The following is a 14,741-nucleotide window of genomic DNA, read 5'->3' as shown; positions in this document are numbered from 1 at the left end:
TATCCAGCTATCCGTAGTAAAGCAATTCCAGGGTAAATAATGTTATTGGGGGTACAGAATTCTACCCATTAAGAAAAGTTATAGTCTTTTCATAATGGAATATGCATTGCCATAGTAGCTCTCCAGATGTACCAGTTAGGCAGAAGGACCATATTCTGGCTTATCTGGTGCCTGTGCTTAAATAGTTTAGACCCCTCTGTTTAAATTTACATCAGTGTATTGTAATTAACAGAAGGAGCCAGATTATTCTTGCTCAATGTATGTGCTAAAAGTTAAATTCACGTTAAAAGAAATGTTAAATTACCAGGTCACATTACTGTACATTGCAACTGCCACACTTGCATCATATGGTAGTTTCCAATAAAAATTCTGTTTTTGCCTTCACGGGGTACTAATGCAGCTAAACCAAAGGTTTACTTTCATGATCTTGGCCCGCAGATGTTCAGTATAAATATGAGAACAAGTTATTCCACCAAGAGAGCCTTATTCTTCCTTATATATGCATTTATAGCCAAACTATTTGCTGTATTGTGATGATTAAATATCTATGAATTCTATTGAAACCGATGTGACGCATAAAATCTGGTGGTGTGACAGACGTTTTCTTCTCATTAAAATAAATTAAATGTCTGACGCAGATTCATGTGCAAAACACACCATCTGACTTTATCTGATCCGAGTTTACATTACAGTTATGGGGATCAGATTTTGTAGGATCCTACAAAATCTCATGCTGTTGCATGACGATATTTTGTGGTTCAGATAAAATCTGCCAGTGCCTTGGTTACCAGCCAATGTCATTCGAAAATAAATGTTTATTGGTGTAACTCTGGAAATAGGCCCCTAATGCAATCAATTTGGCATGTGTCTTTGTGAAAGGTTTATTCATGCAAAGAATTACATTTTACAGATCACAACAAAAACACTGCAACAGTAAAAATAGAGTTTTTTCCAGTATGGGTCTCATATGGTAGGTATGTCAGCATGAACTGCCAAGCTCCCTCGGAGGTCAGCTACATCATTTACACTTAAACAATTGTCTTCATGAACAGACTCCAGGAAACGCAAACACTTCTTTCATTGTTGTAAAAAAGATCATTCTGACCTTTACTATAAGGATATTAAATAAGCCAAGGAGCAACAAGTTTCAGATTTACGTCTCTATACTAGTTCTTAGAAAACAACTTTAGAGATAGATTGTGTTGTGCAGGGAGGCAGATTCTTAAAGGGGTGGTTCACCTTTAGGGTAACTTTTATTATGTTACAGAACGACTATTCTAAGCAACTTTTCATTGGTTTTCATTATTTATTTTTTTATAGTTACCTATTTGCCTTTTTCTTCTGACTCTTTGCAGCTTTCAAATGGGCGTTGCTGACTCCATTCTAAAAAACAAATGCTCTCTAAGGCTACAAATGTATTGTTACTTTTTATTACTGATCCTTCTATTCAGGCCTTTCATATTCCAGTCTCTTATTCAAATCAATGCATGGTTGCTAGAGTCATTTGGACCCTAGTTACCAGATTGGTTAAGATGCAAATTGTAGAGCTGCTGAATAAAAAGCTAAATAACTCAAAAACCACAAATAATAAAAAATGAAAAAAAAATTGTCTTAGAATATCACTCTCTACATCATACTAAAAGTTATCTCAAAGGTGAACAACCCCTTTTTTCATTTTTCATTTTAGCCAGGCGCAGAGCGAGGGGAGGCATTCGGGGAGAAAAGTCGCGGCGATTAGTCGCCAGGCGACTAAAACTCCCCAAATCGCCCAGTGTGTCCCTACCCTTAAGCTTTATTAACAACAGTTGGTGTCTTGTCATTTGTAGGGACTAGAGTAAGCACACATTTTATGGTTTACTGAGCCCACTTGTCTGTGGGAGGCATTTTATTTCAATGGGAATTGGCTGAGGTGATTCATCTGTCCATTATAATCCACCTCCACAGCCATCCTCCTATAGGACCCACCATATAGAAATTGCATGTCATTTAACTGACTCTGTATTATGGCAAACACTGTCTGGATTTTACAAGAGAATACAAAAAGGCTCATGCAGTTAACTTTAAACTTGCTTTAATTCCTAAATATAAGACCCACACAGACGCAGCTCTTTGTTGCTCCAGGCTGTGGTGTTTCCACTGGAGGCCAGGCTGAGATGTTTGTAATATATGGGAAATGGACAGAGAAAAGGAAGATACAGAATTATAAAAGTTAATAAATGGTGACAGTGGTAAAGGACTAAATCCTATGTACAGGTATCTAAAAACCCCATCTAAAAACAAATGCTCTGTAAGGCTACATATTTATTGTTATTACTACTTTTTATTACTCATCTTTCTATTCAGGCCTCTCATATTTATATTCCAATCTCTTATTCAAATCAATGCATGGCTGCACTTGGACCAGATTGCTGAAATTGCAAACTGGAGAGCTGCTGAATTAAAATCTAAATAATTCAAAAACCACAAATAATAAAAAATGAAAACCAATTGCAATTTGTCTCAGACTATTACTCTCTACATCATTCTAAAATCAAATTTAAAGGTGAACAGCCCTTTTAATTTGGATTCATGCAGCTTAGTTACCATCAACTACAACATACTGTTCTATTATTACATGGGAAAAAAGGAAATCAATATACAAATTAGAATTATTTGCTTAAAATGGACTCTTTGGGAAAAGGACTCTTTGGGATATGCAATAACGAAAGGCAGGAGGGGATGTAGGCATTGGCACTGGCCTAGCCACCTGCCAGCAATGAATCCAACAATGAAAATAGCCGATACCTTCTTATGCATCAAACGGGGTGATCCCAAGCTTTATTCCATGGTGCTCTCGACACTGTTCACAAGATCAAACGTTTCGGGACCTCTCTACACTGTTCACAAGATCAAACGTTTCGGGACCAGCCATGTGGTCCCGAAATGTTTGATCTTGTGAACAGTGTCGAGAGCACCATGGAATAAAGCTTGGGATCACCCCGTTCGATGCATAAGAAGGTATCGGCTATTTTCATTGTTGGACTCTTTGGGATTTGGCCTTCGTCTAAAGGTGGCCATACACGGATAGATCCGCTCGTTTGGCGATGTCGCCAAACGAGCGGATCTCCCTCCGATATGCCCACCTTGAGGTGGGCAATATCGGGCTGATCCGATCGTGGGCCCTAGGGCCCAACGATCGGATCCTAGCGTTCACCAAACGGGCGGTCGGATCGCGGGACCGCATCAACGAACAGATGCGGCCGCGATCCGACGGGATTTTTAATCCCATCCGATCGAGATCTGGCCGACTTTCGGCCAGATCTCGATCGGGGAAGCCCGTCGGGGGCCCCCATACACGGGCCAATAAGCTGCCGACACGGTCTGTCGGCAGCTTTTATCGGCCCGTGTATGGCCACCTTAATTCAAAGCTGTCTGGCTAATCAATTTCAAGAAAAAGGGATTCTATACCTGTACATAGTACAAGGCAGGGGCGATTCAGGGCCACAGGGTTTCCCGATGCCCCAATCACTTACCCTCTCAGCATTAATAATTGAAATAACAACTTGAAAGTTACCAGAAGCAGCTTTTTGCCATTCTCACCTAGCCTCATGAAAGGAGGACCCCTGGTACAAGGAAACTTAATCATTAGCCTATGATTAAAGGGATCCTGTCATCGGAAAACATGTTTTTTTCAACGCATCAGTTAATAGTGCTACTCCAGCAGACTTCTGCACTGAAATCCATTTCTCAAAAGAGCAAACAGATTTTTTTATATTCAATTTTGAAATCTGACATGGGGCTAGACATTTTGTCAATTTCCCAGCTGCCCCTGGTCATGTGACTTGTGCCTGCACTTTAGGAGAGAAATGCTTTCTGGCAGGCTGCTGTTTTTCCTTCTCAATGTAACTTAATGTATCTCAGTGGGACATGGGTTTTTACTATTGAGTGTTGTTCTTAGATCTACCAGGCAGCTGTTATCTTGTGTTAGGGAATTTTCTTTATTAAATTTAATATAATACAAATAAACAAACACAAAAATAATCAGAACATTATATCATCAGAATGAAAACATCAAAAGGAGATATTAACATTTTCCCATAATCTAAGATTTCCCTTATAGATTTTAACCTCTTGTGCCTTAATAACGAGGATTTCCCTTAACACCGCATTGACAGTATATTCAATAGAATCAACATCTTGACCTGTTGATTTCTTACAACGTAAATGCCATAAATAATACCGGATTATTGCAATTATGATATACAGTGTTTCCTTATTACACAGACAGTCCCGGATCAGTATCCCGTATGCAGCTTCAGAGAAACATAAATTACTCAAAAAACCAAATCCCAGTTTTTTACTGACTTGATCATAAAAGGTTTTTGTTATTGGACATTCTACCAAAAAATGCTCCTGAGTCTCAGCCTCCCCGCAGTTCCATGGGCAGTTCCTATCCACCACATTCAGGTAACTGAGATTGCCTTTAACAAAAAGCTTACCCTGAAAAGCCAACCAAGAAATATCAAATAATTTTTTAGGTAGCCTTTTACTATTCAGATACTTTATACTTTCTTGTTCTGTGGCACCGGGGCAGTCTCTCAGGACAATGGGGGAACAAAAATGAGTCTTAAGCACTTCATTATAAAGGGTCTTTCTAGGGGTCAGATTCAACGCTCTAGGGCTAATACCCCACTTTCTCAGCATTTTCAGAGCCAACACCAAATACAATGGGAGAGAACCACCACGAACCCGAACCTCCTTCACTCGCCCTCCCTGCAACCATTCCTTAGTAAAGGGGAATATCCAAGATTTTACACTGTTTTCCCACAGAGACATATTGTTTTTAGATAAAACCTCCAAATTAAACTTAAGAAAAATTATACCAAAGAACAAAATGGGACATATCATAGCCAGACCCCCTTCCTCCCTTGGCAAGAATGTTATCCCTCTCTTCACGGGATTCAGCCTATTTCCCCAAAGCATTTGAAAGAAGAGGCTGTACATCCGGGCATACAAGGCTTCTGGTAAAGGAAACACATATGAAATGTAAAGAAAAATCGGAATCAATAGAGTCTTTATAACAGCAATTCTTTCTTTATAAGTCAGTCTCCAGGATTTCCATCTCTGAACCTTTGACATGGCAGTTACCAGTTTTTCTTCCCAATTAACCTGCGCGTTATCACCTGTTCCAAATTTGATACCTAATATATTAACCTGGGAAGAGGCTACAGGAAAATCCCCACACTTAAAAACAGGTTCAGTCTCCAAAACCCAAAAAGCTTCTGATTTGGCTTGATTGATGCAAGAACCAGAGGCCCTTGAATATTCTTTGATGTGCCTATCCACAGCCTCAACTTCATCTGAATTAGAAATGACAATAGTCACATCGTCCGCATAGGCTACTAATCTTGTGGGCTGACAGTCAGAGACACCAATACCCTCCAATCCACATTCCTGCAATGATCTTAAAAAAGGGTCTATTGCAAAACTATACAAGAGTGGGCTTAAAGGGCACCCCTGCCTTACACCTGACTCAACTTCAAAATTTTCCCCTATCCAGCCTTTGATCAACGGAAAACTTTTTGCCCCTGCATAGAGTTTTCTTAACCAAATTACAAACTGTTGGGGAATACCATACCTTGTCAAAGTAGCCCATAAGTACTCTTGGTTAATGTTGTCAAAAGCTTTGGCCTGATCTAATAACAGCAGAAACTTCCCATGGCCATGAGTCTTACACCTCTCCAGAATTTCCCTTATTGTTAACAAAGCTCCAAAAATATTCCGCCCTTTAACCGTGCAGTACTGAAAGGGAACCAGAAGTGTCTCAGAAAGCTTAGAGAGTCTGGAAAAAAGAATCTTTGCTAGAAGTTTTCTGTCAGTATTTAACAAAGCAATTGGCCTCCAGTTTTCTACCTGTCTCGGATCTTTCCCTTTTGATAACAGGATTAAGGAAGAAACCCTCATAGAGAAAGGAAGACCCCCACCTTGTAAACAGTCATTGAACACCTCCACCAACACAGGCACCAATAGATCCCTGAAAGTTATATAGAACTCAGCAGTTAACCCATCTGGTCCTGGAGCTTTCTTTTTCCTTAGCTGCTGTATAGCTTCCACCACCTCTTCACCTGTAATATCTGCTGTCAGGAAGGAAAAGTCTACATTACCAATGTCAGGCCCAGGGGTCTTTTCCAAAAAATGTTTTATTTCCTCCCTCTGCAAAGCTTTTGTTTTAAACAAAGCAGCATAGTAATCCCTCACCACCTTTAGGATACCTTCCTTTGTCTCAGCTAAATTACCATCATTATTAAAAAAGGGCCACTGATCATCTTTTACTAACGGATTCCTTAAAGTTCTGAAAAGGATCTGGGAGAAGCAGATTTCCCATAATCCCTCTCTAACACCAACGATCTGAATCGACTGTACTGGCACTGTTTCATTAAAAACTTGAGTTGGGTAATTTCCTCCCCATCCGCCCCTACTGATATACAAGCTTCCAGTTTCTTTCTTAAACACTGATACTTTTTGTTATTATAACGCACCCGTTTAAAGGACTCATTTTTAAAAAATACACGTAACTCCTCCTTAGCTCCCTCCCACCACTGGGATATAGAATCAAAAAAATCCACCTTTGACATCTGACACTGAAAAAAAATCTTTAAAAAGAATTTGAACTTCCTTCATCTTCCAACAAACTCCCATTAAGTCTCCATATTCCTTTTCCCCTCCTAAAACCCTTCTAATCCCCCAAAAGCACAGGATACCCTTAAATGGTCAGACCTCATTCTCTCTGACTTTCTCTACGTACTCACTATCTCTCGATCACATCATACGACTCCTTCTAATATCTATCTTTTACAATTGTTATTCTTGACTTACACACTTCTTTACACACTTTGTTATATTTATTACTTCTTCCTTATTTAAATTCTCACCCTTCGCTCAGAAGACACGGGATGGAACTTGTCTATCCACAAAACTCGCCTCAACCTTCAGCAAATTTCATCTACTCTTACTTCTCAGCAATCTCTCTCTCCCCCCCTATCTCCTTTCGCCCTCTATCTCATATTTCCTGTTCCTCTCCTCTCTCTATGGCGGCGCACCACTTCCACTCCACTCTCTCCTCTCACTTACTCTCTACTCCTTCTATCTACCTTATAATATTTCTAATTATTTATCACGCAATATTACTTCTATTAGTATCATCTATACATAAGACAATATTAATATAATCTCATCTATATTATCTCTATCCTATTCAGACTCATCACTAACACTCCAAAATCTTGATACCCTTAAAAGGATGGCAACTCCTCCTGCTGAGTCTTCTGCTATAGACCATAGAGAGCAGCCATATTGCCAGTCCCTCTTTGCTCTAAAAAGCTCAACTGTCTTTGTGAGCCTTGTTTCCTGAAGGAAGATAACATTAGCCCCCGAATCCTTCAGACTCTCGTATGCAACAAAACGAGCCTTATCTGATTTTATACTACACACATTTGATGTTAAAAATTTAAAGGAAAAATCTGGCATGGTATTACTTTTTACCTCCCCCATTCTGCTCCTCAATAGAACCTCTTCTCTTAACCTGAAATCTGGGCTGCCCATCTTCTTCATCCCAGTCAATCACCTCATCTTCCTCCATTGATTCCCACTCTTCCTCATTAGAATTACGATCTTTTTTCTTTTTAACTTTCCCCCCTTCACTTGTCCTACTTCTCTTCCTCCTGGTTTGCCCGAGGACCCCCTTAGAGCATTTCTCCTTCTCCTCCTCAAGTCTCCTCAGATCATCCTCCTCTGCAAGTTCCCCCCAACTTTTCCCATCAGGGAGAATGAATCTGTTTGACACAGGGATCTCTTTAGCAACAGTTATTTTGTCTTGCTTCTTCCTTGACTTTTTATCAACCACTGTCCAATTACCCACTTCTTTTTTGTTTTTTACCACCTCCTTTTTACCTGCCTCAACAACCTCCTCTCTTTCAGTACCTGCACCTTTCTTATTTTTCCTTCTGACACTGTTCTCCTGACTGATTCCTTCTTGCTCTGTGGACTGTTCCGTATTTCCATCTGGGGAAGAAACCTGATCATTTTGAAATTCCCTCTCAATATTTGGGCAATTTTTCAGCACATTATGCCATGCCTCTGGGCAGTCCCGGTGTATATGTCCCAATTGTTTACACAAATTACACCTTATCTTATCACATTCTTTACTGTCATGGCCCAGACCTTCACACAAAGCACATTTTTTACTTCACATTTATTAGCAAAATGGCCTGTTGGACCCACACCTATGGCACAATTTTAGGCTGACCGGCATAAAAACAGACCCCTCTCTCTCTGCCAATGAAAAAAGAGTTTGGCAGATGCTTGGGCACATGCAACTCCATATTCCAAACGAACCTGCACCTTCCAGCCACAATCCCAGAAGCCTTCCTCATCATACGACCTTAGTGAGAGGGAGAGCACAGTGCACTGCCTGCGCAGGCCAAACCAACACATCCTCAGGGGGGACAGATTCATGTTAAAAGAGACAGTTACAACTTAGTGTCAGGTTTAGAAACAGGTACTGCTTTAAAACCTTCCCATTCAGCCGCACCCTTTGTTCTGTTCATATTTACACCAAAAAGCCTCTAAGGTTTGTGTTAACTTAAAGCTTACATCATATTCACTGTCAGATATTGTGATTAAAGCAAAAACATCATCAGGTGTAAAACCCAGAGACCTGTTTAATAAGGTTCCTTGGCTACAAACCTCCTGCCAGGCTCCTTCCCTTTTTCTCCAGTCCACTTGATTTTGCAACATTTTTTCTCTTAAATGTATTTTGAATCCATGTTACCATTGTTCTGACCTAAACTGCTCCATCTCCAAACAGTAGCTGAGTCATTTCTTCCCTGAAAATCCACTTTTCCTTTTTCCACCCCTTCCCCCGCATCTCATTAGAATCATTGGGTTCAGGGCAACTTTGCATTATCAGTGATTGCACTGCTGTTCCCAACCTGAACCTGCTTTCTCTGCAACCACCTTTGCTTTTGTGTTTAACCCTTCACCCACATCCCCCTGCTTCCCCATACTCATAACATTTAAAACAATATTATTAGATTACATTGGAAACAGGAGGAACCTTAGAAACATTCAATTCATTTCTGCGTGACTATTTTTCAATCCTTTTCAGTTTCATTACTTTTGCTAAGTGCATTTGTATTTAAATCTTTTTCCTTTAAAACCATTACTTAGTTCATTTTCACTTAACTCATTAGGGTTTGAATCGTCCAAAATAGTCAGTTCCATGTCCTGCACAGCTTTACCAGAAAGCACCACTTTAGAAACAAATTCCTTCTGTGCTGCAGACTCTCCTTTCTGCATTTGCTGAAATCTCTCTTTATTACTACAGTATATGTCTCTCTCCAGGGCTCAATCTTTTTAAGAACAGTCTCCATTTCACTTTCCACCTCCTCCAAATCTTTATTTAAAATTGTAAGCTCCCGTATCTTCCTTGCTCGGCTCTCACCCTTTGCCAATTTAAAGTCCATTGCAATCCTACAGATGTTACTGTCCAAAAACTGCTTTTTCTTGTTCAACCCATCCATGGCTCTAAGAGCCCAGTCAGTGTCCAGAACAGAGTCTTTAGCAAAACTTTCCCCATTGTCAGTATGTTTAACACAGTCTCCATAAACCTTCTCATACTGATTAGGCTCCTTTGCTGTTTGCCTCTCCTGCTGCCCCAAATCACTCCAGCTGGCAGTGTCGCTTACCTCCGCAGCTTGTCCCTCTTGTCTGCCTCCTGCAGTACTCCTTCTGCCACTTGTGCTGCCACTTTTCCAGCCTGAAGTTCTGCTGTCGGTTCTTCACAGACATCATCACCACTGGCCGGTTCCACCACAGGGCTTGCACACTGGGAGTCACATGGTCCTGTAGGAGCTTCCACCTCCTGGTTAGGCGCCATCTTGCCTGCCTCTGCATTGGAAGGTGTTGCTGTACACTCCATTTCTTCACCATCAGAAGGGACAGAGACACTTTCATGGGGCTCAGCTGATTTTATATTTTCCATTGCTTTTGCTCTGTGATCACTTGGCTTCTTTTTGTCAGGAGCTACTGTCAATTCTTTCATCTTTTTACCTTTCCCTGGCCCAAGCCTGGAGCGTGTACATACACTTCTGGGGCCAGCAGCATTGCCTTTCGGCATCTTGATGTAAAAAAAAAAAAAAAAAAAAAAAGGGGATAAAAAACGGCTACAGTATATCTTTCTAGGGAAAAAACTCACCCAGACCCAAAAAGGGCCTGGGCAAATCACAAAATCCACCAGAGATCCACCGAGGAACTGCTAGCCTGTTGTTACCCTCCTAAAGGGAGGGGGTGATATCACTCCAACTTGCAGTACAGCAGTAAAAAGTGATTGAAGTTTATCAGAGCACAAGTCACATGACTTGGGGCAGCTGGGAAATTGACAATATGTCTAGCCCCATGTCAGATTTCAAAATTGAATATAAAAAATCTGTTTGCTCTTTTGAGAAATGGATTTCAGCGCAGAATTCTGCTGGAGCAGCACTATTAACTGATTCATTTTGAAAAGTATCCCTTTAAGTGTCCTTGAGACACTAAACGCGTAAGGTTTTTATTTTTATATATAATATAAAATAAAGATTTTTGTATTATTTAAATTTTGGGCTTCTGGATTCTACTTCTTGACTTTGGTGTTCCGGAATGGTGCCTGCCTACATCCGGATTTCAGTGTATTACTCTCCTCAGCACCACATTAAGGTATGAAGATCCAAATTACGGAAAGATCAGTTATCCAGAATTCCCCAGGTCCTGAACATTCTGTATATTAGGTCCCATACCTGTACCTTGATATTAACTAATAGAACATATTCATGTTGATGGCATAACACATGGTACTCCACAATAAAAAAAGATGCCTTAACCAGAAAACCCCAGATGCCAAGCATTCCCAAGGCTTAGGGCTATTGTATCACATCACCAGTGATATTGAGATAGCAACCAATCAGATCTTTGCTTTTGTTTTCTAACTTGTATGTTGCTGATTTGTTGCCATGGGCAACATCACCAATTATGTTTGTCTCCAATGTTAACAAATATGCCATGTGCAACAAAAGATAAACTTACTGTTCTGTATCACTCCTTGTATTCCGGTTGGTCTAGTGCAAGCAAAATGATTTGCAAAATCATGCGTGTTGGAATCCTGCAACCCTAGGCAGTATAGCATCATGTTTTAACAACTGAAATAAGAAATCCAGTATGAGAGCTGCATGCTGAAAAGTAGAGGTTTAGAGAAAAGAATTTGATAATGAGATGGAGTGCAGAGAAGTGCAACAAAAATGGTAAGAGGGATGGAAAATTTAAACTATGAGGGTATACTGTAAAGTTTGAGGTTATCATCTTTGGAGAAATGCACTTGCAAGGGGACATGATTATTTGTCAGCTGAATAGTGCATTGGGTGTTACTATATAGCATTAGAATGTTATGGGGGAAAGTATTGTGCATTTAGGTACTAGGGATACAGATACTACTTTACTAATATACTTGTTGGGGTTACAGACTGCTGGTTGCACCAATGTACACCCTAGAGTTCACAGCAGCTGGTGAATCATTATTTTGACAAAATCTGAAACACAGGGTACCCTGGCCATGTAATGGGTATTCAATTGATCAGCCTCCTTTATGCTTGAAGAGTTCAAGAGACAATTGGTACCAAATCAGAGGATTTAATGTTTTAAATCTTTCAGAACGCTGTACACATTCAAGACAGCAGTCCTATGGCAGATGACTTTAACCTTCAATTCTGTTTTTGTACTGGCAATCAAAGAACACATTTTCTCTGATTTGGACAAGCAAAATCACCATTCTGTGAAGCTCATCAGCTGCTCCCTCCACTTCCCACCCCCTTGCATAGTATAAAACAGGGGAACAAGCCCTTGCTATGTAATTTTTGCCATTTTGTAGTTTGTTATTCTAAACCATTGTTTTCTCACACTAGCAAATCCCAAATGCATTTAATTGAGAAATGTAGATATTTTACTTACCCTTTAGGTCTAACTTCTCATTACAATTTTCACAGGTACAAAAAAAACAACACAGATTTCCATAAAATAAAGTATTTAATAAAAAAAGAAATATATTTGAATTTATGCAAAGCATTTACAAACAAGCAGATAAAATGTAGGCTTTTTGGTTTTTCAGCTGAATATAGAGCTATATGTCTTGTACAAAATATGTATATTGCATTGCATTTTAGTCTTGTCAGTATGTACTTATGCCTGTAGAATAAACAATACTGTGAATATGTCACACAAACCAATGCTTTTTTTATATTATAGATAATGGTACTTCATCCACAAGTCCTACGTTTACAAAAATACTAGAATGCAAACAAAGATACAAATATTTAGGGAAACAAATGAAGAAGGATAAAAAACATTTAACAAGATATTCATCTGACAAAAACACCAGGTATTGATTAAAAGTTTAAGCAACAGTCATTCGAAACATATATCATTTGATTGTGTATAAAAAAAGCACATTTCAACAATAAGACAGGTAAGTATTCCCAAACCTTGACACACAGACTGTGCTCTCCATTTTCCAATAGTGTTCTTCCTATTTTATACATCATGTGTTTAATTCAAGTGCTATCAGATGTGAGCCCTATATGGGAGTCATGTGTTGTAGCCCGCTCGCACACCCTGGCCTTCGGCAGTTCAGCGCCTGGTGCACGGTGTTGGAGGGATTGGCACCCTCCTCAGCAAACTAGCCAAGAAAACACGTGCACGTTTGCAGAATAAATACGCAAGGGTATAACCCTGCTTTTGCTTGCCTTTGAGTGTCAGTGTTTTCTTGGATACCCTATATGGGAGTGACAGAGCTGCACTGACTACATGTACACATTTCTATCTGTCTGTAACCATACACTTCAACAAGAAAGATTCTTAAAAAAATTGCTTCACATTTGGGGTGCCAATTTAATATGGACCCCCAAGTAAATATAGTTGCAAACTTTTGACCCTCGGCAGGTGCTCCTGCTCTCTAAAAAAAAAATCACACTAGCCCAGGGTATCTTCTATGTCTGCACTGCCATGCCAAACTTCTGTGAGATTGAATAAAAATGGTGCCTTCACAATACAAGGTACCTTAGAAGGGACTACGGTTAGAGTCTATATTCACTGGGGCTGCACTGCAAGCACTTTCTCTGTCCTTTAAGCCAGCGGTCCATAGTATTTGGCAACCACAGACAAGTTTTGATTGTATAATGAAACAAAAACAAATATATTATTCAGCTCAGTTTTTCGGCCAAACTCAGTGCATAATTTCTTAATTTTGATAAAAGGGTTTTGTGTCTGTAATCAGTGAGTAGAAAAGTGCTCTTTTGGGAAAATGATGCCCTTTTCTTGTCCATGCAAACCATGCGGTGCAACAATTGCTGTGATTTACCAATTAATCTCAAGCTGAGGACAAGAAGTTCACAGAAGCCCCGCACTACCAAAAACAGTTCCATTAGATCACCCTTCTGTGCTTCCTTTTCAGATATTTAAAACTATAGCTTGAGAAATGGATGCTGTTCATTTAAATGCAACACTTCATGTTTCCTCTTAATGTAACATGACCATGCGCTGACCAACCTTTCAGGGAACCTGAGGGCTGAACAGATGGCTACTGCATGACTGGCCATACACAGTGATAACCATAGCTTTTGCTTTGTTTGTTAAGGCCAACAGTCTTAAGTAAGGAAGCCATGCATTACAGAGGTGTGTGTGCAAGTGCTCTATCCAAATCTGCTTTGCTCCAAATGTCTTTTATAAAATATATAATTTGCATAAACACCCCTTTGCTAAAATATCAAATCTAAAAGTACATATTAAAATCACCTATATTTAAAATAATGCATATTATTCCTTTTCCTGAATTACATTAAAATATGCAGCATATTTTTGCCTTGCTTAGGTACAAAGATCAAAAAGCTTGAATACATTATATGGACTTAGAGGGGCGATATACCCCCTTGTACAACATGACTGCAAAGAATATGCTTATTTGGCTATTGTTTTTATCATGAAAAATCTATGGCTTTCGTTATTTGTTAGGTAAACAGGGAAACTGAAGTTACTCCTTGCGAGGCAAATAATTAGATGACAAGTGCTCAAATAATCCCCTGGCATAATGGTCTCCTGCTAACAAACAGTTAAAACAAAGGGTGAGTCGGGGGGGGGGGGGTATACTGGTACTCGTATTATCTACCTTGAAAGACTAAACATGGAGTAGCTTCAGTTTCCCTGTTTACATAAAAAAATAACATAAACCAAAGATTTTTTTGATTAAAACAATAGGCAAAAAGCATGTCCAAAATGTTAAAAAAGGGGGTATTCTGTTCTGTTCAAGGGATACTATTATCAAATAATTACCCCCTTTTATTAGAACATTTAACATAACGATAACCTTAGGGTACTATCACACTCCTTGTTTTCTCTGCTGGCATTAAAACAACCAATGCTAGCCATGCCGGCAAGCACCCGTCACAGGCAGATTTCGACATGAGAATATTGAAGTTGAAGCTTTACTTGTTTTCCTGAAAGGCCAGTAACTAAAGTATAAAACATGCCAAAATGTTTCAACCATTAAAATCATTTCCACGGAACAATGCTACTTTACTCAATATTACACATTGTTCACAGACAAAGTAAGCACTTTCATTTTTAAAATAATGGGTTTTTGAGTGAGCTTTTTTAAGCCAAATTTATAAACTTCTGTAAAAAGG

The sequence above is a fragment of the Xenopus laevis genome, chromosome 2L, assembly GCF_017654675.1.
Source record: "Xenopus laevis strain J_2021 chromosome 2L, Xenopus_laevis_v10.1, whole genome shotgun sequence".
Classification (NCBI taxonomy): Eukaryota; Metazoa; Chordata; class Amphibia; order Anura; family Pipidae; genus Xenopus; species Xenopus laevis.
This window is presented reverse-complemented; position numbering follows the sequence as displayed.